The sequence below is a fragment of the Monodelphis domestica genome, chromosome 4, assembly GCF_027887165.1.
Source record: "Monodelphis domestica isolate mMonDom1 chromosome 4, mMonDom1.pri, whole genome shotgun sequence".
Lineage (NCBI taxonomy): Eukaryota > Metazoa > Chordata > Mammalia > Didelphimorphia > Didelphidae > Monodelphis > Monodelphis domestica.
Genome location: NC_077230.1, coordinates 152,661,150 through 152,688,576, shown reverse-complemented (window position 1 = coordinate 152,688,576; position 27,427 = coordinate 152,661,150).

The window sequence follows — 27,427 nt, the reverse complement described above, 5'->3', positions numbered from 1 at the left end:
ATGGCAAATGTATACATATCTCCAGGTCTTAAGAAGTGACGTCTAAATGGACATGTGCAGAAAAGTAACAGTTTTTTTGTTTTCTTTTGGGTTAAATCATGGTTCCTTGTTCTAGTAGCAGGAATTATGAATGAAATAAATCAGGATGAGCCAGGATGTACATTTGCCTTACTTTTGCTTAAATATTTTTTTAGTCTGTTAAGGAATAATTTACCAAATTCAATATTATTTCTCAAAAACACCTGTGGTTGAACCTCTCATTATGTTGCCTGGCATCCCATTATTTGCTACATGGAGGCTCAGTAGAGATCACACAGGAGAGCAACTTTCTTAGGGGTTGGGGCTGGGGCTTAATCCCTAGCTCATTGTTAGAGAGTATTTACCTCTAACTGGGGACATATGCACAAGCCATGTAATAATTACCCTTCTAAGTACACAATGAATGACTATGACTACAGGATAAGTACTTACAATTAACAGGATGTTTCATGTGACACAAATGTAATTCAGAGGCGTCAGGCTCCTTCTGGCTGGCCCAAATGACAAGCCTGAACTCCATGAAAATGTAATTGGGAAACATAACAAACTAAATAAAAATATATACAGCAGAGATAATGTTAATTTATGGTTTTTTAAATCAATATGTGACCATCAGGGATTCATTTCTATTTGAGTTTGATTCAACTAAATTGCAATGTACTATTCTTTGTCTGTGCCCAGTTATGTTTTTAATTTGACTTTGTGATGTTTTATTTTCCCTACAGCTTGAATCTTATGAAGATTCTCTCTTTCTAATGCCTCCAATTTTAATCAATATGGAGATTATTGATTCCTATGATACTGGAATAGTCCCTTCTTCTATTAAACCTTCTTGGCCTCTCTCAGTCCTCCAAGTCATTTGCAACTTGGACACTCTCTCCTGAGAAAGAACCATTATGGAAGCTTAGGACTTCAACTTCTGGTAGTGGTAGTAGTAATTTATATATATATATATATATATATATATGTATATATTTGAATTGCACATTTCTTTGCATCTACAGTGCTTAGTCCACTGCATTATTAAATGCCCACAACTTTGTGATTTCTTGATATCTGCTAGAATCCTTCTCTGCCATATTTTCCAATATTCCTGTGAGAGTGGGTGAGTCTGTGACCAGCCTCTGATCAGAATCTCTGCAAACATTTCCACCTAACTAGTCATCATTTAATATAGATGAGAGAAAAATACTTCCCTCCTCTAGTAATAATCCTTCAGTTGCTAGTGCCATCCCATCAGATTACCTTCCACTCATTCTATAGTTATCAAATATCTTCTGATTTAGACATGTAGCCTCCAGCATTAGATTGTGAACTCCTTGAGGGTAGGAATTGTTTTGAGTTGTTTTTTTTTTTCCTGTATCCTCAGGATTTGGCACAGTGTCTACCACTGTGTAATAGCAAGCAAGTTATGGGACATAACTGATAGATAATCCAAGTGTTCCATTTGTGTGCATAAGATTTAAGAAGGCTTAAAAAGAAATTCCTTCCAGTATACTGGGTGAGTCTTCTGTAGAGGACCTGTGGAATGGCAAGGACAAGAATTATACAGGAAGAGAAGGAATAGGTAAATTGATATGGGTTTTATTTCAATGGACTTCATCATTAATAGATCACAGATACTTCTGATTATTGTACTAATGAGCTAGAAATACACTCCAAAGATTATACTTTCCTTCCTTTCATTGTTATAGGGGAAAAAAAGTCTGTTGGGTTTACCACCAAATGTTCAAATGTCCATTACCTTAAAAAATTCTAAAATGAAGAATTTAACATAATTCAACTTAGAGTCTTAACTAGAGATTTGACCTTTAATAGTTATGTTACAGAATCTTAGGCCATGTTTTTAATAGTACAGTGTCTAAGGACTACCTAAAAGAAGGGCTGCAATTAATTAGTCCAAAAGAAAGAAAGGAACTAGAAAAATCTCAGTGTTCCCTTTCCAAATTATAGCTTTTCACTTAGACTTTGATTCACGTAAACAAAAAGTTACTAGAATGGGTTGGGAAGAGGGCTATGCAGAAACATTTTGTACCCATTTTTAAATTAGGAAATTGGCTCCAAATTACCAAGAGAAGTACTGAAACATTGTATTCTCTAGCTCTTATATATTTGGACAAACTCATGATGGCCCACTATTAAACTGTTTAGCACATTCACCTGAAATCTGATTGTTCTTTACACAATTCATTTTTTAGCCCCACATACCTTTCTGCTTTTCCAATTTTAGAAGGAAATAGGTAAGACATCAAATACCACAATAATATGGAAATTTTTTCAAGGGAGGATAAATTTTAAAAATCCACATGGCAAATGAATATATTGATATTTTCACAGTTGTTATTCCCACATCAGCATAATAAATGACATGCCATTATCTTAATCACCTACCTTCATTAGTTATTAAAATATGCCATTGATTCCTCTTATTTCCACATTTTTTGAGGATCAAAGAAATAAATTGACCAGAAGAAAATTCCCTGGTTTTTAGACTTTGGAAATGATTGCTGGTGAAATTTTGAAAACACACTTTCAAAATGGGCTATTACTATAAGAGACAGGAAATTTCATTAATCTGTTTTCTTTAGAAGTCCAGGCAATGTGGAATCTTTAATGTGTCACTGACATTTTTCAGCTAATGTTATTGAATTATCATTCACTACATGCTCTGTAGAGCATTACTATTTGGCTAGTTTTTCAAACATGCCCATTAGTGGTGTGATTGGGAAAGCTACAAATGACCCTCTTAGAAGACAACAAGCAGATGAGGATGCAAATAAGGGGCAGGGATTGAATTTGTAATTTCATTGGTATGAAAATCTCTTAAGAAAAGAAACTCTCTCTGTCAATGCACGTTTGTACTTCTCTGCAACTAATAATCTTAGAGAATTGTCTAAAACATTGAGAGGTTAAATGAGAGGGTCCCATAGCCAATATATGACAACGGTACTCATTCTAAAATTAGGGAGTTGGCTCCAAGTTATCAAAAAAAGTATTCTGAAGCATTATATCCCATAATTCCAATGCATCTGGGCAAATGCATGATAGCCCACTCCTAAGAGGCTCAGCACATTCAACTAAAATTTGATTGTCCTTTACAATGAATTCATCACTTCCCCACACCATTCTTCTTTGGAGACATGTTTCACTTTTCAGAAGAAAATGGGTGGGATAAGAGACCAAGTGGAAACTCATCAAGTACAACAATGGTAATAAAAAAATTTTTTTTTCAGAACTTCCAGAATTTTAAGTTTTCTAGAATCTACTTCCTCTGTCCCTTCTTAAGGGATTAAGGGATTGGGATTCTTTTTTTTTCCCCTGTGTCTAAAGATAGAGTATCAATATTTGTTTCACACTGTTAAAGTTAAAAAGCACATAACTTTTCATTCTGTTAAAAATAGCAAATTACAAAAATGGAAAGTAACAGATCCAGTTAATGTTCTCTTGGGTAGTCTTGTTTAGTTTTCCAGGGAATATACTTGGGGCAGGGGTTATGTTGGTGTTTATTGGAAAGTGTCAAAACTATACAAAGAGGTTTTTTTTTTTTCAAAAATTTCCCCAAATTATTGTGCTCAGGACTGAACACAATGATAGAATATAGCAAGATCATTTTAGGGATTGGGATTCTAAAGAATGGGGCAGGCACTTCTTGCTTACAGCTCAGTCATTTTATTTTCTTATTAAATAATTTTTATTGACCCCTTTAAAACAAAATAAAACAAAACACAGATCATTCCACTTTTGAGAATGACTTTATTTTTTATGTTGTATACAAAGGCCAATTTTAACTCAATAAAGGTCAATCACAAAATTATTTCTTTGAATAATTAGATTTATCAAGTCTTTCATTGGAATTGATTCACATTTTGGGACTTGCAAAGATTCCAATGATGCTGGCTATAAAATGGCCCAATAATTAGTCCCCACACTAATGCATTGCTGGTGAAATTGTGAACTGATCCAACCATTCTGGAGGACAGTTTGGAACTATGCCCAAAGGATCATAAAACAAAACATACCCTTTGATCCAGTAATACTTCTACTAGGTCTGTATCCCAGAGAGATAAAAACAAAAGCAGGAGTAAAGACCTACTTGTACAAAAAAATATTTATAGCTGCTCTTTTTAGTGGTGGCAAAGAATAGGAAATTAAAGGGATATCCATTAATTGGGGAATGGCTGAGCAAATTGTGGTATAGACTGGTAAACATTGTACATAGTGATAGAAATATTGTGGAAACGAACAACTGTGATAGACACAGCTATTATTGGCAATACAATGATCCAGGACAATTCTGAGGGATATATGACAAAAATGCTATCCACCTCCAGAGAAAGAACTGTTGGAATCAGAATACAGATGAAAGCATATGATTTTCCCATTGTTTATTTGGGTTTATATTTTGGGGTTTGGATTTTATAAGACTACTCACAAAAATGAACAAAGAAAAAAGAAAAAAAAAACATATAAAGTAAAATCCATGGGAAACCACAAAAAAGAATTAGTCCCCACCAAAGTCAATTCCCTTGAAAAGTTTCTAATATAAGTGAAGAGTGAAATTATTTTTTATTTTAAATTATATTTTATTTGATCATTTCCAAGCATTATTCATTAAAGACATAGATCATTTTCTTTTCCTCCCCCCCCCCCACCCCCCATAGCTGATGCGCAAATCCACTGGGCATTACATGTTTTCTTGATTTGAATCCATTGCCATGTTGATAATATTTGCATTAGAGTGTTCATTTAGAGTCTCTCCTCTGTCATGTCCCCTCAACCATTGTATTCAGGCGGTTGCTTTTCCTCGGTGTTTCCACTCCCATAGTTTATCCTTTGCTTATGAATAGTGTTTTTTTCTCCTAGATCCCTGCAAATTGTTCAGGGATATTACACCGCCACTAATGGAGAAGTCCATTACGTTCGATTATACCACAGTGTGTCAGTCTCTGTGTACAATGTTCTCCTGGTTCTGCTCCTCTCGCTCTGCATCAGTTCCTGGAGGTTGTTCCAGTCTCCATGGAATTCCTCCACTGAAATTATTTTTACTAAATCTTTCTACTCCTTTCCTGAAATTTCCTCCTTTACCTCTTTGCACAAAAATGTTTATAGCAGTTCCTTCTGTGGTAGCAAAGAACTAGAAATTAAGAGGATGTCCATAAATTAGGGAATGGCTGAACAAATTGTGGTACATGTTAGTGCTATTAGAAATGATAAGCAATATGATTTCTGAAAAAGCTGGAACGATCATACAGAATGAAATAAGCAGAACTAGGAGAACTCTGTACACAGTAATAGCAATATTGTATGATGATCAACTTGGAAAACTTGGCTACTCTTAGCAATGAAATGACCTGGGACAATACTGAAAGAATTATGGCAGGGAATGCTCTCCACCTCCAGAGAAAGAACTGTTAGAATTGGATGGATGGGGGTCAAAGCATACTTTCACATCAGTGCATTTACAGTTTTGTTTCGGGGTTTTGGTTTTGTATGAGTGTGCTCTTACCATAATGACCAATATGAAAGTATGCTTTTCTTAATAATAAAAATAAAATTAACAAAAGAACAAATGAGAAAATATCTGTAAAGGGCTTAACACAGTACCTGGCACTATAGTTATTTACTAAGTCTTTGGAGTTTTGCTTGTTAAAATATATATCTGTATACATATACATATATAGATATAGATATAGATATAGATATATCTATATGGAAAAATAAATTTAATTAAATCTTTTAGCCCTAGTATCCACTGTATTAAAGTTCCATCTTAATTCCTTTGTACCTTATTTGAGTGTCACTTTGGAAATGATCTTATGAATTATCATTCTCCTGTAGTGCTTTCTTGGGGTTAGAGGACCTCAGTTCAAATTCTAGTTTTGCCCTTTTACTACCTTAATGATGTTGTAGTTCAAGTCATTTGATGTCTCTAGAATTAAGTGGCCCCATCTGTTAAGTGAGCACTCTGGAAGAGATGACCCCTAATGTCACTTCTAACTAGAAAACTATGATGAGATGAATCTCGGTCCTAGCCCTTGCCCACCACATCTGGTCAGTGTTTTGTCCTGAAGTTTTATTTATGAAGCATCTCTCATATTTGCCTCTGTTTTCTAGTCCCAATAACATCATTCTGCCTTGAATACCTCTTAGCTGGTGGTGCAGAAGCATACAACTTCTCTTTTATTTCAGCCACCAGTGGAATCCTAGGTCCAGACCCATCAGTTCTTTCTGATCCTTGATCCCTTCAAGCTGTTCCTGGGATTGTCTCTTTTCTTGGCAAGTCTCTCATTTGAACATGAATCCCTGTTATACAGACACTTAATTCTTCACTTATTGGATGAGTTGATCTGATAGGCACACCCTAGATCCTTTGGAAACAATATATCTTTCCTTGTTTTCTATTACTGACACATATTGTTTCCACCCATAAATTCAGAATGAAATGTTATGGTTCATTTATGACCCTCTTTGACCAGAGGAAGTTTCTTAAAGATTTATTTTTTTGAATTGAGATCATGCAACACTATTGGCATATTTTCACTTTCTTTCCCAAACAATTGGGAAAGGTCTTATTAGCAGAAGGCTCTTAACCAACTTTTTATCTCTAGCCTTCTTTTCTATATATACTACACATCTCTGTCAAATTATCTTCCTAACAAATAGGTCTGATCAAGTCACTTCTCTCATTGAAATTTTCAATGGCTTCTCATTCTCTACTAAAAAAAAAAGTCCAAACAACTTGATCTGGAAGTCATGACTCATTCACCACAAGGACCCAAGCTAGCTTTCTTGCTTTATCTTTTATCAGACAAATTGGATCCCATGCTGTTATCCAAATAGCTTGAGCTTTTCTATGTCCATACCTTTATTTATCTCTTTTTTTCCTAGCATGAATACACTATCCTGGTTAAATTTTAGCCATCCTTTAAAAACCTAGCTCATATTCTTCCTTTGGCCAAAGCAGCAACCTGAGGGAGAAGGGAAATGAGCAAAGTGGATTAAACCATTACCACTACCTTGACTACCATCTCTCTTCAGAACTTGGTGGATAGAATCAAAGATCCAAAGACCAAGAGACAAGAGAACGGAAGTTCCTCCATATCATTGGTCCTATGTCAAGACTAGCCTACTTCATAGCCACCACGGATGGTCTGCAATCTTTTTGGATAGGAGGTCACTAACCCTACCACCAATAATATCAATCTCCTCCAAGAGGCAAATAAATCCAAGTAACAGTGCTCCCTAGACTCAATTTGTTATGAATAAAAATCAGTCTTGGAGACTTTGTATTAAATTTATAAGTATTTATTAGTAAAGAGAAAGAAAGATAGAAATAAAGTTTCCAGCCTTTCTAACTTAAAGTAAGGTCAGGTCTCGGCTTCCAGCCCAGTAGGTCCCTGCCACTGAACTTGTCAGATAAAACAGTGCTGGGATGACTCAGAGAATGGAAGGTTTGTGTGTGAGAGAGAGAGAGAGACAGAGACAGAGACAGAGACAGAGACAGAGACAGAGACAGAGACAGAGAGAGAGAGAGAGAGAAAGAGAGACAGAGAGAGAGAGAGAGAGAGAGACAGACAGACAGACAGACAGACAGACAGACAGACAGAGAGAGAGAGAGAGAGCTTCTAGGACTGGACTGGATTGGAGGTCCCCCAGATATTTAACTCACATACTAACAACTCTTCTAACACTCTAAGCCTCAAAGCCATTATGAGGATGCAACAACTCAACTTTTTCTCCTGCTTTTATAGCCCCTATATCCTCAGCAGCCAGTGCAATTAAGAAAAAAAGTTCCCACAACCAAAGATTTCTTCAAGTGGTTCAACATCAGAAGTAGATACTTTCTCAATGAAAATGTCAATATTAAATGTATTACTATCTGATTTGCTGCTGCACAGTCATATACCCACGCACATTTATATATATATATATACACGCACACACAAACATAGGTATGTATGTGTATATGTACACACACCTATGTAAACATGTATATGTATGTTTATAGACCTTGGCACAAGAGGACACAAGACCATAACACTTTTATTTGGATTATTATTTTTTTTATCAAATCCATGGAGATGGAAGCCTCTGATATTCTCTTAGTTGTTCCTAGACTCAGGCTTTTAAAACCACTGCCCTACAGCTATAATTTTTATGGTCCTGGGGCTTATTGCATTGATAATGGGTTTTACTAGGTCATCAGTGCAATAAACTCCAAGACTATAAAAATTATGGCAGTGGGGAAAAGGAAAAGGAATGGAAAATTCGAAGGGAAATTCAAATTCAAAGCCAGTTATTATCTTATAGGAGCCGGAATAAAGGCAGGACACAGGTGAGAGAACTGTAGGGAGTCAACCTGATTGCCTGTAACCGCTTATTTCAACAGCTAATGGTAAAATTTCCAAAGCTTCTCTTTTTTGTGTATATTCTGAAATGGGTTTCAATTCAGATTTATAGAAAATTAAATCACAGATATTTCATATAGTTGGAGTATGCTAGAGAGCTGCTATGAAGACTATGTAGAATTTGAACAGGTGATTGAAATAAACTTAATTTCAAATTCTAAAGAACTTTGTAATACAGATCACATTTCATTCAAAATAAAATGCTCAGTCAACATCATTCCTTATATAATTTCTGAATATTGCCAGTTTCCTTGAAAACTTTTCAAGATATTTTGCATTCTCTGGCATGCCTTTTCCTTCCAACTTGAATATTAAGGTAATAGAAACTTTTAAAATCATAGGCCAAGAAGACTAAATGTGATCCAGTACCCAAGGAGGAGCTATTACCATGTCAACTAAAAATCCACTGGAAGAAAGTTATCTACTATAAAAATTAATTCAAGCTAAAAATTCTTAAAAGTATAAGAATTAGTCCACAAATAAATCAGACAGAAGGTCTACAGAAACTGAAAATACTGTTACTTTTTGATTTCTTAATTTTTTAATAGAATTTTTTGTTTAAATGGCCATCTTGTATACTTGCTTCAGGTTGGTTTTTATATTTTATTAATCCATTGATAACTATTTACTCAATACTGTGTGTGAGGTAGTGTGCTAGGTATTGGGAAGTGTAATGTGGAAGTATCCTAGAGGGATATAAGATGTTTTAACCAATCTAGGAACTCCATGGGGCCAATTAAGCACCAAACCCTTTAGTGATGAAATAAAGTGTATTTTGACAAAAAGGAATAAAGGGAATTGGTAGGTATGACCCTGACACTTAAAGCTACCTCCACCTGGTTCCTAAGTCTCCTACTTAAGGAGAGCCTTCTGTTCTTCTTTAGGCCTTACCTACACCTCCTTATGCTATCTAAAACCCTTTCCCAAGCTATCGACTTAACCCTAATCTTTCCACCAGTAACTGATAAAGAAAGAAAAGGAAAAACCTCTGGGTTTGGCTGCTGTACTAAGTAACTCAAAGTTATAGGTGGAAAGCTTTGAATTACCTTAGCTAATAGGAATCCTGGTAGATGGACCACTGCCAGATGATAACTGGATTCAGGGAAATTAGCTTTTTCCAAGTAAATCCTCCACCTGGATGCCAAAGATTTTCTCCATGAAAATCCTGACTGTCCAGGGGGAATCTCTTAGAGCAAAACTCCTCCTTCTGCTTGGGGTTGTAGGAACAGATAAAACCCACTCCCAGCTCAGATCATATCCAAGAAGGAAGTCAAGTTTAATTATTTCAATTTTAGGCTTCTACAATTCCTTGCTACCCAGAATTCTTTCCCAGGGCTTCTCTTAAAATTCCCTTCTTTCCACTAACCCTAGAAAACCAGACCATCCCTAACTATATTCCTACATTCTACCCTCTGAGCATCTGATCAAATCTACAGATTTGTCATATGCTCCCCACTATATAAAATCTCCCCTTATGTTAAATCTATTCTATTTTACTTATCTAATCCCACAACAAACAGTTCTTACCTAAACCTTATCTATCTATCCTATCTAACACTACCTCACACTAAGGAATTAGGGAAAAAGTGATTTACAATAAGCAATTACATAGAAGAAAACAAATACAAAAGTTGCAATAACAAGAGCAAACTCAAAAATTGCAAAGATAAAGTTACAGAAGTTACAATGAAGAAAGGGCAGTTTTTGTTCTCTGTGAGCTTTGTGGGTGAGAAAGAAGTATTCATGAAACAAGTGCAACAATTAAGGACTAAATAATGTGACACTAGCTATGAGGCAATGAAATTTCAGAGAAGGAAAAGTAATCACTGCAGGCTCTTATAGCCATGGAAGTTTTCATTGGGTGAGGGGATGGGAGAGGAGAAATTTGAGATAGTACTGGGAGGATAGGTAGGATCTATATGAATGGAGAAGAAGACAAGGAATAAAGTTAGGAATGTTAGTAGCTTTTAGAAAAGTGTGGGGATGGAAATGAGTGTGAGAGGTGGAAGTGAGATGAAAGGAGCAGTAGTAAAGTTGCGCAAGTAGAGGAGGAACCAGATTATGGAAGACCTTGACCAGAAGCTATACTTATGTGGAAGGATATCTCAAGACTCATAGGTTAGTCTTAGACACCAAAACAGAAAGATTTCCTTAGAGAGGAGGACAGAGTGATCTTATTGAAAATATTTGTTTCAGAGTTTCCTTTGATTTCAGAGGTCTGATACTATATATAATTCTCTAACATAAATACTGGGTAATGGGTAATACCAGAGCTGGCCACATGATATAGACAGTCATCTGTATTATGCACAAATTTTCTTTGAGTGTTTCTATATTTAAGATGTCAGGCATTTGGCAGTGTGACCTACCACTGAAAACTTCCACAGGGACACACATTAGTGAGACACAAAACCCAAATACATGGTATATGGCATGTAGGACCACTAGACTCCTATAACCACCCTGCTCCAATAAATTGAATTAAGTTTTTTTTTCTTAATTTTGGAAATAAAAGACTGTGGAAACTAAGCAGTTTATTTGCTTTTTCAAATAACTTTATGGTGGGGGAGGTCTTTTTGCATTAGGAACATATATAAAATGAACATACCACTATAGATAACAAAAATAGCATTTAATTATTTTCAGCTTTAAAAAGTTTTTAAGTTATTTGGCTATAAAGTTTAGATATCTCAGCAAGTATCAGCTTGCAGGACCATCTTCACTTCTCTTTTTTTATGAATGAGTGAATAAGCATTAAATAAACACTTACTTGAAATAGTGCAACCTTCAAGAAGCCAGTCTGTAGGGAAGTAATGGCCAAAATGAGTAATTTAGACCAAAAAGCCACAGTGGATAGTGCTTAGAGTCAAAGAACAACTGATAGACAAATCCTTTTTAGGAATGGTGGGTTTGATTTGATTACTGTTCTTGGATAATGCTGGAAAGTGTGGAGATAAGAGCATGCACGAATATAGCATGGCATGGCATAAAGATGGCTTAGAGTAGCACTGATGGGTCCAGGTCAGGACCTTGTTTACTTAATGCTTCCCAATCAGAAGGTCAAATCTCAGGATTGGTGCCTACTGAAAGGGAGTATAATGCAAGACCTCATGAAACAACTAGGGAATAGTGTGGTAGATGAGAATGAGATCTGATGAATGTCGAACAAAATTATGTCTTGACCTTCCACACCAGCCTCACCATTCTGTCTGCTTTTGTTCACTGCTTATAGGAATTTTTACAATAGAAAAAAATTCCTCTCTAGTCTTTGGGTCTATCTTGTTTGCTAGATTCATAGCTCTGTTGTCATAGGTGCAAAAACCTGGGAAGAAAATCTTCAAAGCTGAAAAATCAGGAGTATATATTGTTCTTAGATACATGGGAAAAGAATGTCAAATTCCCTTCCCTCAAAAGGGGATGGAGGTCCTTTGGGGGATGGTGGCCCTTTGTAAAAATTTGCTTGGGAGCCTGGGATTAAGCATTTGGGGATAAATTCAATTAGAAAAACAAAAATTATAGAACATTTTCATTCAATCATGTCAGCATGGTATATACCAGTATTTGCAAATTATGTTTTTGAAATTGCATGCCCAAACTGCACTTTCAAGCTATCTGTAACACCTCCCCTCGTCCCCACTAATGCCCCATTACTCCAAAGATCATAGGGAGGAAGTACTTGCATTGGTCTGCTGGGCAGAGGGGAGTATGAACATTATCCTCTGGGACTGTAGAGAGGGGGAATGGAGCAGTCCCCCACCTCCTGAAAATCTGGGCACCCAAGCCATGGTTTCACCAACATGGGTGTATGCCATTGTATTTCCTAGAATCAATTGAATGAAAAAGTATGTTTCTACATGTTTGCATGTGTAATAAGCGGTGACTGAGAAGTTTGAAAATATTGATGATCATATATTTCTAATTCTAGAAAATGCCATACAGAAGAAAATATCCTTAGTAGGAAAATGAGATGGTAACTAAATGTGAAATACTTCTCTTCATAGAAGACTGAAATAAGTGCTCTATTTTGGGAAAGACTACTCTCCCTCTTTACCACACCCCATTTCCCCTAGGTTAAATCTAGCTTGACAATAACATTCATTTCTATTATACATGTGAGATGCTTACTGACTTGCATTCTTTCCACATGACCTAGTGAATCAAACAGATGGGATATTGAGTAAAAACCAAAAGGATATTTGATCTGCAACTTCAGGAGCAAGTTGAGAATACACTGGGTGCATAGTTGCCAACTATAGAAGATTCAGAAAGCAAAGATTTGAGAAAAAGTTTTGGATCCTCTAGAATGAACCAATGTAAATGAGAGGATTTAGAGATTCTTTACTGCAATAAGAAAGATACTTCAGAACAATGATACCCATAGTTCAAGATATCCATCACTGATATCCATCTTTTTTACCTTGTGGGAATAAAGTGAAAATGACTTCACACTGAGCCAAGTGACTACTACAAATAAAATAAATACTAAGAGGTCCCCCAAATGGTCTGTTTACTGAGTGAATGATGGCGGTGTATTTATCAATTGCTTTTTAATATATATCACACTTTTTGCCCCAATCACCATGTTAGGACTTGAGATTATGGCATAAAATAGGGAGGAAAGAGAGATGAGGAGAGGGGAGACAGACAGATAGAACAGAGACAGAGACACACACACACAGACAGAGAGAAAGAGAGGGAGAGATTGACAGATAGAGAGAGAGAGAGAGAAGTGATATGTAGGTAGCAGGTTTCATTTGAGGAAGTAACTGATGAAGTGAAACCAGCCATCTATGACTGGTGCCATAGAAGTGAGGAATGTGGTCATAGGGATAGTTCAGTTGCCCAGAGGAATGATAGTGGTGAGAAGAATTAGCCTCCAGTTCTGTCATGGACCTTATTTCTAAAATATTTTATTGAATACTTTCTCCTTTTCCAAAGATTAATGTCTACTGAAATAAAGCCTTCTCCCCTGATAATACCAAACTTAACCTGGAAACCATAATTGTTTTTTTGTAAAACCACAGATCTATGCATAGTGATTTTCTCAGCTGGCTCCCTCTCTCATCACACTCACTTGTCATCATTCCCAAAGTGGTTTCAGATGATATAAGTAAGACTCAACCATTTCTTTATGAATCTCAAATTCCCTAGAGACTCTCTCAACATAAAAAAGCAAAATTCCCTAAATTTTTTATATCAGCTACAAACCTTTAAACTATATTCTTTTCCTCTGTCCATAATAAATACTGAGATGTGAATAGGAATTCACAAAATAGAAAGCGGAAGGCTGCTTTATCATTGGGAGGGGGTAGACGAAATTGGATTCAAGGGAATTGGGCAAGACATAAAAGATGGTTGATGCTTCAAAGCAATCTTGGGTGATCCAAAATGAATGAGAAAGGATACAATTCAGTGACAGGTGACATAGGTCTATTTCTTTCATCTATTTTCTATGAAAAGATCCTTTTTACCTCATTGAGTTCTCCCTGTGGCATCAATAAGCAAGGGTTTGTTGTAGCTAACATCCCTTTTGTGTGGATTCATTTTCTAATTTGGGGAACATTTATACACATTGGCCCATTGATGTGCATGAATTTCAAGTGTTAAATTTCTGTTAAATGTGACATTTCCATTTATATACATGGTTAACCATGCTTTGCTCACTACACATGTGTATCCAGTCCCTGTACTATAAGATTTGCATTTGATTTGAAGACAAAGCAGTGTAGCTAAAGGCAAAGCAATGAACCCTCTAAAAAGATCTGTTTTTGTGTAAAGGAGTGAGGGAATACTTTCTAAGAAACTGCTACAACATTCCACCTTACATTTTTTTTAATCCAAGATTCAGAAAAGATATCTCATTTAAATTGTATAAATGTATTCTTTGCAACCTTTGAAATGAAACAGAGATGAGACCTCCTAGGTCATCCATCCATCCCTTTAACCTAGGTACCATGGAGACTAGCTCCATAGAAACATGTGTATCCCACATTTGTTTGTTAACCATTAAACCTACTGAACAATTTCCTCAGCTATATTTTATACTCACAAAAACACCAAAGTGAAGAATTGATCAATCATGAAGACTTAGAACACCTTTATTTCTATTAATGATCTTTAAAAGGTAACTGAAATAGTTTAACCTGAACTGGAAAGACAAATGTTTAAGTTGCCCTTTAAGAAACATAACAAGCAGGTTGACTAATACTGTAATAAGGTAGTTATTGCTGATTTTCTCTTAAAGGTAAATTAACTGATCAGTAATATATCTACTCAAATTTACTTCAATCCTAACAAGGAAAGAACTTATTATTCATTTAAGGTTATTTGTACCTGTGGTTATACTTAAACCAGAAGGGCCCAAACCTTTTTTTTAATCTAAAATATCTACATAAGAGTGAGAAATGAAGATTTTCTATAAAAATTACACATATACACAAGATACTCTTATTTATTTGAAATGCAAACAAACACCCACTAAATAAAGGATCCTTTGGTTGAAAGAAAGCCTGGCCCCCTTCTACCTTTTCAGTCTTTGGGCACTTTTCTCCCTCCCTGTATATTGTACAATATTTTAACAGTGGTCTCCTTGCTGTTATTCTCTCATAAGGTTCCTTTTCTAGCTTCTGGGCATTTTCCTTGGCTGTTACCCATGCTAAGAATACTTTTCCTTATTCATATCTGCCTTCTGGTTCTTCAAGGCCCAGGTATACTATCTTTTATGAGAAGCTTTTCTCCATTCCCTTTAATACCAGAGAATTTTTCTTAATTGATTATATCTACCTTATCCCATACATATCCTGTTTGCACTTAATTACTTTTATACTGTCTCACCACCCTTATATTGTGAGGCACTTGAGAACCAGGACTGTTTTTTGTCTTTCATTGTATCCCCAAATGTTCAACACAGAGCCCAACACAGAGTAGGACTTTAATACATGCTTTTTAATTTAGTTTAGATCAAACTAACCAGTTTAATAATTTCTAACTAAATTAAGAAGTACAAGTCACTTAGAGCATAGCAAATTAAGTGGTGGTACTCCAGATATTTGCTAATTATATAACTTTGTAGATACAATTTAACAAAAACTGTCCTTGAAAATATTCTCAGTATTATTCTATCATTGAGAGCATGGAAAGTTATACAATTTCTGTGTCAAAATAAATATAGTATTCAATCTGGGATTCATTCTCTCAATCCCAACTCATACTTTCAGGTTGGACAACTAGAAGAAAAGAACTCCTTACCCCCTCAAGGTTTTAGAAATTCCAAAAGAGTTGGGAATGTTTTGTTTTAGTCTTGATTTTTTAAAAATACGTATTGTTTATTTGTTTTTTCCATTATTATTTTTTAAATTTTGAATTCCAAATTATCTCCCTTCCTTCTATCCCTCCCCTATTCACAAAGGTAAGAAATATAAAATCAATTATATACATGTGAAATCGTGCAAAATATTTTTATATTAGCCATATTGCAAGAAAAATAAAGAAAGTAAAAAAATACATTGCAATTTGCATTCAGAATTAATAATTGATCTCTATGGAGATAGAATTTTTCATAAATTCTTTTTAATTTTCTTGGATTATTGTATTGATCAGAGTACTTAAGACTTTAAAAGATGATCATCATTATCATTTTGCCATTACTAGGTACAATGATCTCCGAGTTCTATTTATTTCATTTTGCATCAGTTCATATAGATCTTCCCATGTTTTTTTCTGAAACCATACCCTTACTTATTTCTTGTTGAACAATAGTACTTCATTATACTTGTATGCCACAACGTTTTTCAGCTATACCTCAAATGATGAACATCTTCCTGATGCACAATTTCTACAACCACAGAAAAGCTGCTACATTTTTTTTTTTTTGCTATATGTAGATCCTTGTCTGTTTTCTTTGATCTCTTTGGGATATAGACCTAATGGTGGTAATGCTGGGTAAATGAGTATGTACAGTTTTATAGTCTTTTGGGCATAGCTCTAAATTGTTTTCAAGAACAGCTGCACTAGTTCACCACTCCACTAACAGTTCAATAGTATACCTATTTTTCCTTGTCCCTTAAAGAATTTATCACTTTGGATAGTTGTGAGATGACACCTTAGAGTTTTTCAAAAAAATTTTTTCATTTCTCTAATTAGTAATGATTTAGAGCATTTTTTATATATCAATAACTTTCACTCCTTCTGAAAACTATCTGTTTATATCTCTTGACTATCAAGTGGAAAATGGTACCTATTTTTATAAATTACTCAGTTCTCTATATATTTGAGAAAAAGTCCTTTATCAAAGAAATGCACAGTGAAAATTTTTGATAGTATTTCATTGTCTATGAAAACTTTGAGCAAAATGTAGTTTCCATTTTTTTAAAAATAACCCTTACTTTCCATCTTGAAATCAATATTGATTCTAAGGCAGAAGAGTGGTGAGGACTAGGTAATGGATGTCAAGTGACTTGCCCAGAGTTACACAGCTAGGACGTGTCTGAGGCCAGTTTTGAACACAGGACATCCTAACTCTGGGTCCAACTCTCAATCCACTGAGCCTCACAACTATTTCCTCCATTATCTCTTAATTAGATTTAATTTTGTTAATGATGATGATCTCTAACCCTGCTCTTTTCACTTTAGCTGAAGCATAATAGATATTGCTCCATCTCATTTTAACTGTATGTATGTGTGTTTCTGTTTCAAGTCTATCTCTTATAAACAACATATTGTTGGATTCTAGTTTCTAATTCAGGTTATTATCCACTAAATTTTATAACTATGCTCATGCATTCATATACACAGTTATAGCTACTATATTTCCCCCTTCATCTTATTTATCTTTTTAAATTTTATTTATTTTTTAAATTTAAGTTAATTTATTTAGTCAATTTAGAACATTATTCCCATCTTATTTACCTTGTTCATCCTCAAAATTCTGTTTTGTACCTGATCTCTGCCTCTCTTAATCTGCCTTCTATTTTTTTTTAAATCAAATCCCTACCCTTTTCTCTTATTATTCTCCCTTCTCTTTTCATGCTGGGTAAGATAGATAGTTGCCTAATTAACATTTTTAAGAGATTATCTTCTTCAGTGAGCTTTTGTATTTCTCCTTCCCAATTTGGCCAATTCTGTTTTCTAAGAAGTTAATTTCTTCACTGAATTTTCATGATTCTTTTACTATTAGACCAATTCCATTTTTAAGATATTGATTTCTTCAGGTTCTCTCTCTCTCTCTCTCTCTCTCTCTCTCTCTCTCTCTCTCTCTCTCACTGTATGTGTATGTGCCTTTTACCAAAATATTTATTCTTTTTTCATAATTTTCTTGCATCATTCTCAATTCTTTCTTCTACTATTCTAATCTCTCTCTTTAACTCTCCCAGGAACTCCTTTTGGCTCATTTTTAACTAGCATTTTTTTCTTTGAAGATTTGGTTGCATCTGTTTTCATGTTGTTATTTACTGGATTTTTGTCATGGTCTTCTCTGCCAATGTATAGCGTTTTATAGTTTTTTTATATTGTTGTTGTTTGCTTATTTTTCCAACCTATTTCTTGACTTTGAATTTTATCTTAAAATTGGACTCTGCTCATTAATGCATTGCTGGTGGAGTTGTGAATTGATCCAACCATTCTGGAGGGCAATTTGGAACTATGCCCAAAGGGCGATAAAAGACTGTCTGCCCTTTGATCCAGCCATAGCACTGCTGGGTTTGTACCCCAAAGAGATAATGGAGAAAAAGACATGTACAAGAATATTCATAGCTGTACTCTTTGTGGTGGCCAAAAATTGGAAAACGAGGGGATGCCCTTCAATTGGGGAATGGCTGAACAAATTGTGGTATATGTTGGTGATGGAATACTATTGTGCTAAAAGGAATAATAAAGTGAAGGAGTTCGATGGAGACTGGAACAACCTCCAGGAAGTGATGCAGAGTGAGAGGAGCAGAACCAGGAGAACATTGTACACAGAGACTGACACATTGTGGTACAAGAGAATGTAATGGACTTCCCCAGTAATGGCTTTACAATGTCCCTGAACAACCTGCAGTGATCTAAGAGGGAAAAAAAAAAACTATCCTCAAGCAGAGGACAAACTGAGGGAGTAAAAACACGGAGGAAAAGCAACTGCTTGACTACAGAGGTTGAGGGGACATGGTCGAGGAGAGATGCTAAATGAGCGCCCTAATGCAAATACCAACAACAAGGAAATGGGTTCAGAGCAAGGACACATGTGATACCCAGACGAATTGCGCATCAGCTAGGGAAGGATTGGGGGGGAATTGAGGGGGAGGAAAAGAAAATAATCTGTTTCTAATGAACAATGTATGAAAATGACCAAATAAAATAATGTTAAAAAAAACAACAAAAAAATTGGACTCTGCTAACATAGGGGAAGGCATTATGCCAATCTTCAGACTTTTTCATGTTGCTGTTTTGAGAGCTTGTTCCAGAGGTCTGCAAGATTATAGTGCTTCCAAAGTGGTGTGATTCATGGAGAGGTGTGATCACTACTCTCTTGGCCTGAGAACTGACCTTTCCTCAGGAAGGACCCCTGATCTCCTATAGCCACCAGCACTAATACCCTTCTCTGATTTGAAAATGTGACCCAGAACTGCTCATGGGCAGTAGAGTTGACAAAAAGCACCAAGTACTGTACCAATTGCCATCAAAGATCCCCAGTAATATCTTTCTGACCCATTAACATCTCTGGCTTGAGAACTCCCAAATCTGCTGCTGCTGCTGTTCCAACTACTTCCAAAGCCCACTACATTCTCCTTTAGGCAAGCTCCTACCCCTGTGTCATAGACCCTCCTGTCAACTACATAAATTATCTTAAGTTGGAAAAATATCTCATCCCTACCTTTCTCCTTCTTTCTTTCTTTTTTGACTCTACCACTCTAAGACTTAATTTGAGGAATTATTTTCAAGTTGTTTGGGAAAGTATGACTGGATTGTTGCCTCAGATCCACCATCTTCGGTGCACTCCAGGGTTTTTTAATGCTTCAATTCATGGGCTCCTATTCATACACTCCTTACATTGATTATCTGTGGATGTCATTTAATTAGATTTGAGAAATTAAAACTAGTTTTTAGAATTAGGGATTTAAGATATTATAGTAAGAATAGTTTGAAGAAAATGCTTCTTCCCAAAGTTTAGGTCATAGTTTCCCATTAGTACACACAAAGTCCAAGCTTAAGCTTAGGAATCAAATGTAACAAAAACGTAACTCACAGGTCCTGGTTTCTGGAAGGTCTTTTCTCTCCTCCATAGGATCTGTTTGAAGTTTCCCTTAGGCATGGTGTAACTTTGTTGTCTCCTATTATTATTGAAGCTCTTGTCCACCATGTGTCAGGTTTGCCCTGAATTCCTAGCCACTGCTATTCTTAGGACTTTGCTAAGATATTGATGAGAAAAGTCCAAATCCTCTGATCCTGTGAAGACCACAGTTTTAGCTTTTGCTTAAGGTAAAGTGAGGAAGAGACATAGGGCTATCTCTTCTCTAGTCTTTATGTGGTTCCCTCTCAAGGGCTTCACTATACTGCCCTCCTGACTGGGCTGCCAGAGGCTCAAATGGTTAGATTTTGAACTTGTTTGCTGTTTTATATAACCTCACTTAGCATGACCACATTTCTTCAGCACATCGCAGGCCTCCCTCTTCTTGAGGCACCATGTAAAGTACCTTTGATTGATTAGATAAATAATTAATTCGGTGTGTTACCTCTGATTATTTCAATCAAGAATTTCAGACTTTCTATAATTATTGAGAAAGAGGTATGGGAGATTCCTCTTACACAAGAATAACTTCAATGTAGCCAATAAGCCTATGAGGTCAGGAAAAGCTCCTCTTGAATTTCTCTGAGGAAGACATATATAAGGAAGGCAAAATGACTACTTGATAATCATAACAACAAAATAGCCATTATAAGTAACATTTAGCCAGACACTGTGCTAATCACTTCATAAGTATCATCTCCATCGATCCTCACAACAATCTGGAAGGTAGGTGCTATTAATTATTCCCATTTTACAAATGAGGCAGCTGAGGCAAGCAAAGATTAAGTGACTTGCCCAGGTCACATAGATCTAGTAAGTTTTTAAGGATGGATTTGAAGTTAAGCCTTCTTAATTTTTCTGGATCCAGTGTTCTATTCACTGAACTGATTCAAGGAGATTTAAGCAGAACTGAGAAGGTAACATACACAACGCCTGCTACAACATGCATGGGAAGAAGAAAGAAAGATAAGTGGAAGCATTTTAATTTTAGTACTTAGAGTTGGCCTCAGTGATGAGATAGGAAGATACTCTCTTTCTTTCCTTTGCAAAAGTGGGAACCTTTTTTATGGAGCACTGCATCTTGGTGTCTTCTTTGTTGGTATGTTGATTAACTCTGATGAACTGCCTTTTTTTCTCTTTCTGTTGTATTCTTTCTCAGAAGGAATAGCACCACAAAAGTGGGAGAATTTGCTGAGCCATAAGAATAATGTAAGATGAAAATGTTCAATTATTTTTAAAAAGACAGATAGGATCTTAGGTGACTATAAATGATGCTTGAAGAAGAAAAGTTCATCAATGAATCATTAAAAGAAATGAATAGAAGACAGCAGAAGAAACTTCAAAAGAGGAGTTAAATCAAAACACTCCTTAATTTTTAAAAATTTAATTTTAAATAAAACAAACCATATGTGACAAGTTCAGAGTTGTTATATAGCACTCTCTTCTGATAAACCTGACTGGTCAATTTATTCAGGTGGTAATGTTTTCTGAAGAAATAGTGAACATTTGCCCCTTAAATGCAAAGCTTCTTGTCCCAACAACAGGAAAAAAATCTGTGTAATGGTCAAATTTTCAAAATGGCCTTTTTTTTTTTTGGTCTGACTTTATGCCACATCTTCAGCTTAGTGGATAAACCTGATCCAGGCTGAAACTAACTTCAGTGAAATTTCTAGTGGTCAGAAATAAATAGAAAAAAGGGATTTTTAAAGGTACAGAAAGAGCCACACAAGAAGGATTTGGGTGGAAAATAAAATGAAAAGCAATGGATCAAGTACAAAATTTTCTCCTAATTCTAGAAAGCAATTATCTATTTGTATTCAAAAGCAAAAAAAAATCAAACACAAAAGACTGGCTATATATCAACCCCCAATCACTTAGATTATTTTATAAATACTGGAAAATACTGGCAGCATCAGTGCCTTAACAGGAGTAACACAAAATCCTGAATAGGCTGTACCCACAAGTTCTATTTCATAAAAATAAAAGAAAATCAACCTTAATTCTATTTATTTTAATGTGTAACCCAAGTCTTGTTTAAGGGAGATAGATCCTGCCAGAGCAAATAGAGAACTACATATTATGACCATCTAAGTTTTATGTTATATAGCCTACGCCTCTCAATGGAATTCAAATTCATAGGCTGCCAGAAAGTTAGGGGAAGAATACAGTGCCCTCCCTTTATGTTTTCTGGAAACAAAGACTATTCCTTTTTCTAAGCCCTATTACTTCACAGAATTTCATTCAGGCCACTGAGGGGAGATTTCAATGAATGATTCATTTACCAGAGCCAGTTGAATTTCTGTGAGTTTGATCTGATGGTCTATCTGACCCAGCCTCAGCTTTTTAACTGACTTTTTTTTTTTGCAAGCTTAGTTCTTCATAATTAGGCCTCCATTTGCCAGGGCAATAGCCTGAATTTTATGATGCTATAGTTCTCCTTTTATAGCCGAGGAACAAAGCAGTCCAAAAAACATAAACAACAGTTCAACATTTCTTTGAACAAGTCTATACTTTTAGTGGGAAGAGAAGTGAACCACTCTTTTGGGTATAACTGAGTGGTGTATCAGAATCATGGCACCTTAGACTTGGGTTGTACCCCAGAAGTTATCTTTTTAGAGAACTCTCACAATGTAGAGACTCGTTCAAAAGCATCTCTGAATGGCATGTCTTATCTCTGCTTGAATACTTACAGAGATGAGGAACTCACAATTTCAAAAAAGAAAGTAATTCTACTTTGAACTAGCCTAAATTGTCAGAATTTTTTTTTCTGGTGCTGAGTAAAAATCTTTTCTATAAACTGATTCTAAATCTTCCCTCTGGGACAACATAAAGAAAATTCAGCCCAGAGTTACCCGAGAGTCCTTTAAAAACCATTTCACAGACTTGCAAAGTTCGAAAAGACTTCAGTGTTTTTCTAGCCCAACTATTATCTATCTGACCAATAATCTTTTTTACAACAATATCAATAAATGATCATCCATTCTTACCTTAGAGACCATAAGTATGAGAGACCCCATTACTAGCCAAAGGAAGCCACAACATTTTTGAATAGTTCTAATTGTTAGAAAATATTTTTTTTACATCAAGTATAATATGCTTTACATATTACTCCTTTAAGTGGTTTCTAAAATTAAGTGTAAACTAATCTCTCCCGCAGACCCTGAAACATTTGAAGACTGAGGTTATATCCTTCCTATCTCTAGGCTAAACCCACCTCATTTTCTTCAGTCAATCTTTAAAGTCATGGTCCCCGGTCTTCTCATCATCATAACCTTCTCTGGATATGCCCCAGTTTGTCAATGTGCTTTCAAAAATGTGTCAGCAAACTAATCCTTTGTTGGTGGAGTTGTGAACTGATCCAACCAGTCTGGAGAGCAATTTGGAACTCTGACTTTGATCCAGCAATAACAACACGAGGTCTATATCTTAAAGAGACTTTTAAAAAGCGGGGAGGGGGAAGCAGGACCATCTGAACCAAAATCCTTAAACCAGCTCTTTTTGTGGTGGCAAAGAATTGGAAATTGAGGGGATGTCTCTCAGTACAGAATGACTGAACAAGTTGTGATATATGTTTGTAAATATAAGAAATAACAATCAGGATGATTTCAGAAATACCTGGGACTGTCTAAACTGATGTAGAGTGAAATGAGCAGAACCAGGAGAACATTGTACACAGTGACAGCAATATTGTGGAATGATCACTGTAAAGGATTTAGCTAATCTCAGCAATACAATCATCCAAAACAATTCTGAAGAACTTATGAAAAAGACTGTCTACATCCAGAGAAAGAACCAATGAAGTCTGAACGCAGATTGAAGAATACTATTTTTCACTTTTTTTTGCTGTTTTTTTTTGGCTTTTGTTTGGTCTTTATTTTTTAAAGTATAATCAAAATGGAAAATTGATTTTAATACTCCTTACTAGTTGTCTTAGAATTAATATTGAGTATCAATTCTAAGGCAAAATAGTAGCAAGAATCTGGCAATTGGGGTTAAGTGACTTGCCCAGGGTCACACAGCTAGGAATAGAAATGTGTTTTGTCTGGTCACACATTTATAACCTAGATGAAAATGCTTGCTTTGTTGCTGTTATTATCTTCTCCTGAACTTGGACTGCACATTATTTTCTAGTCATTTCCAAATATAAGGACCCCATGCCTTCCCTACCCCCTGCGTCTACATACATAGTCTCTTCTTACCTTTTTGTGTTGTCTTCCTTCATTTGAATGTAAAAATCTTTGAGGGCAGAGACTGTCTTGCATCCTTGTATCTGTTTCTCCACTTCTTTGCACAGTGCCTGGTACATAGTAAACAGTAAATAAATACTTTCTTATTTATTTATTTGCAATTATTCTCTCCCCACCCCTCGTACATATGAAGTTGGCTTTTTTGTTTCAGATAAATAATTTTATTTTTGTCATTACATTTTACACTTCTCTACTACAGTTCTGCTCTAATGTCTCCCTGTGCTATGGGCACAAGCTTGAGTTCTTGAAGGCCATGTCCACAGCGAGAATGGTCTGTTATATCCTATAAGTTTGGAAAAGCTTCAGATACAGTCCTGATGGTGGACTGTATGCCTGTAATCTAAAGAACACTCTACTGAAGGTGAGACAGGTTCATCCTTAGCTTAAGGAGGAGATCAGTAAATTTTAGCCACAGCAACTTAAAGAATACCTTATGGGGGCAGCTGGGTAGCCCAGTGGATTGAGCGTGAGGCTTAGAGATGGGAGGTCCTAGGTTCAAATCTGGCCTCAGACACTTCCCAGCTGTGTGACCCTGGGCAAGTCACTTGACCCCCATTGCCTAGCCCTTACCACTCTTCTGCCTTGGAGCCAATACACAGTATTGACTCCAAGACAGAAGGTAAGGGTTTAAAAAAAAAAAAGAATATCTTAGTTGTTACTAAATCAAAGAGAAATTTTAGTCTTCATTCGTGGAAGAAATAAAAATACTAATGAAATAGTGGGTTATGGGGACAATTAGGTGATTCAGTGAATTGAGAGCCAGGCCTAGAGACAGGAGATCCTGGGTTCAGATCTTTCCTCAGATTGTGACTCTGGGCAAATCACTTAACCCCCATTGCTTAGCCCTTACCCCTCTTCTTCCTTGGAACCAAATATACAGTGTTAATTCTAAGATGCAAAGTAAATGTTTTTTAAAAAAGAAATAGCAGGTCATTGAAGTATGGGAGTAAATTAATTCTGATTATATTCAACACGTCATACTTAAGCTGTCGAGAGATTTTTAGCTTCTGATGACCTCATCCAACACCTTAGTCATCCATCCTGGTTTGTGTCCTCTGCAAATCCAAACAGTTTGTCACCTACGGAATCAAACAGTAACATCATAAAGATGCTGAATAGCAGGGACCAAAGAATGACTTCCAGGAGACTTTGCAAGAGGTCTTCCAAGCTGATATTGTGACCTACTGTTGACTCTGGTATGGCGCTAGTCATTCTACTGAGTTTGAATTGCTTATCTTTATATGTCCACATCTGTACTAGATCACATTTCCTCATTTTGGCTATGAGAAACGCACACAAGACTTTGCCAAATGTTCTTACTATCTTCCCCGACCCAGTACACCCTGGACCACTAAGCCTTATTATCTGCATTACAACTGAACTCTCCTTTATAGATTTTCTCACCCAATTAGAATATGGGTCTCATGACAGAGATGACTGTATTACTTTTCTACTTGTATCCCTAGTGGGTAGCACATAAGGAGCACTATCTCATTCATCCATATGCTTTGTTGAGATAAAGGCATACAAAGCCTTTAGAATTTCTCTAATTTAGTCAAGTTACAGTCAAAAAATAAATTGAACTATTCTAGCATGACCTATTCTTGAATGGCTAATTCTTACTAGTATTTCATAAGTAAAAAAAAATCTTTTTCTGAATCCTCCAAAATTTTCCCTTTCTATAAGTCACCTTACCAATGTGAATTTTCAGGTATTGAAACGATCATATCAAAATAGTATTTGTCCTTTTCTAGTCCAATAGAACCTTTACCATTCTTTAAGAACAATCAATCAGTTTGACCACTCTTCAACCTCTTTTGCTGGATCTTCATTGAAGCCTGATAACTGTGTGTCCCCCAGAGCTATCCCAGTCCTTCCCTCTTTTTTTCCTTTTCCACTCTTACTTTGAGATCTCGTCAATTCCCATGGGTTTAATTTTTATCTATATCTATTCACCAATCTATCTCTAATTTCTCTACCAAGCTATAGGAATATATCATCAACTGATTAATAGAAATTTCAAGCTGAATGTCTCAGCCACCATAAACACAGCATGTTAAAATATTTATTATTAAAAATAATAATAACATTTTGAATTTCTTTATTATTTAAGGTATTCATTCATTCAGTGCATTCATATCTCACTTTCACCTCATATCTCACTTTCACTCAGCTCATATATCCAATCTGTTGACCTAAGGTATTTTCTTTAGGGAAAAACAAAACAAAATCAAAGTAAGATTTGAGTAATTCTGCATTCTTGCTGTCAACTATTTATTGCCACATCCACCAGGAGCAGAGAATACATTTTTGCTTTGATCTTATTTTGTACCCAACATGCCTAAAAATGCCCTTTCTGTTCTAAGCATGTATCACCAGCTTGAGTACAGTCTAGTCTTCAGCACTCTTGACATTATTCTTACTTGGATGATTTTATTCTTTTTTTTTTATCCTCTATTACCTGAATTTATTTCTGTTTTCTAAACTATATATTTTTTGACTTGATCTACTTGTTCTTAATAGACAAACTGATTTTTGTTTTCAGACAGGTATCCTTTCCTTTTTCATTGTAACAATTTCTATTTCTGCCTGAAGAATTTCATTTTTGACAGCTTTCTATCCTTTGAACCATCTTTCCCTAGAGAAATTTTGTACATAGGAACTTATTATCCTTTTTACCTTTCTCTACAACCTCTAAAATTTACTCTGAAAATCTGAGGTATTCATCATTCATCCCTTTCCAAACTTCTTTATTACCGCCAACAGCACTAGTAATCACCCAATTTTATCTATCCCTAGTTTAAATATTAAGCCCATATTTCTCTCATAGAAGGAATCCCTTGTTTTGTTTTTTTTTCTGTTTTTGCAAATAGTTTAGGGAATGTTGGAATTAATTTTTCTCTGAGTGTTTGATAGAATTTGGATTAAACACTGGGCCTGGGTTCAGGAAGACCTGAGTTAAAATCTAGCCTCAGACACTTAAAAGGTATATGAGTCACTTTAACCTCTGTTTACCTCAGTTTCCTCATCTATACAAGGATAATTACAATAGTACTTACCATGCAGTGTTATTATGAGAATCAAATAAAATTAGCATAAGGTCCTTAGAATAGTGCCTGATGCATAATAGGCTGTATAAGTAAGCTATTATTATTGTTGTTGTTGTTGTTGTTACATCCATATAGTTTGCTTCCCTTTAAAATTTGTGAATTTATGTTAAAGTTTTTAAAATTTCTTTTTCTGAGATTTGGATATTTAAATTCTTAATGTTATATTCTGTCAACCTCAGTATTTTTATGTAAAACCCATTTCATTGTTATCAGTTTTATTGACCAATAATTTGTTAAAATAGTTTCTAATTATTTCTTCTTCAACTATTATGAATTCACTTTTTATTATCGATATTGGTGATTTGGTTTTCTTCTTTCTTTTGAAAAACAAATTAGCTAGCACTTTTTATTATTAGTGTA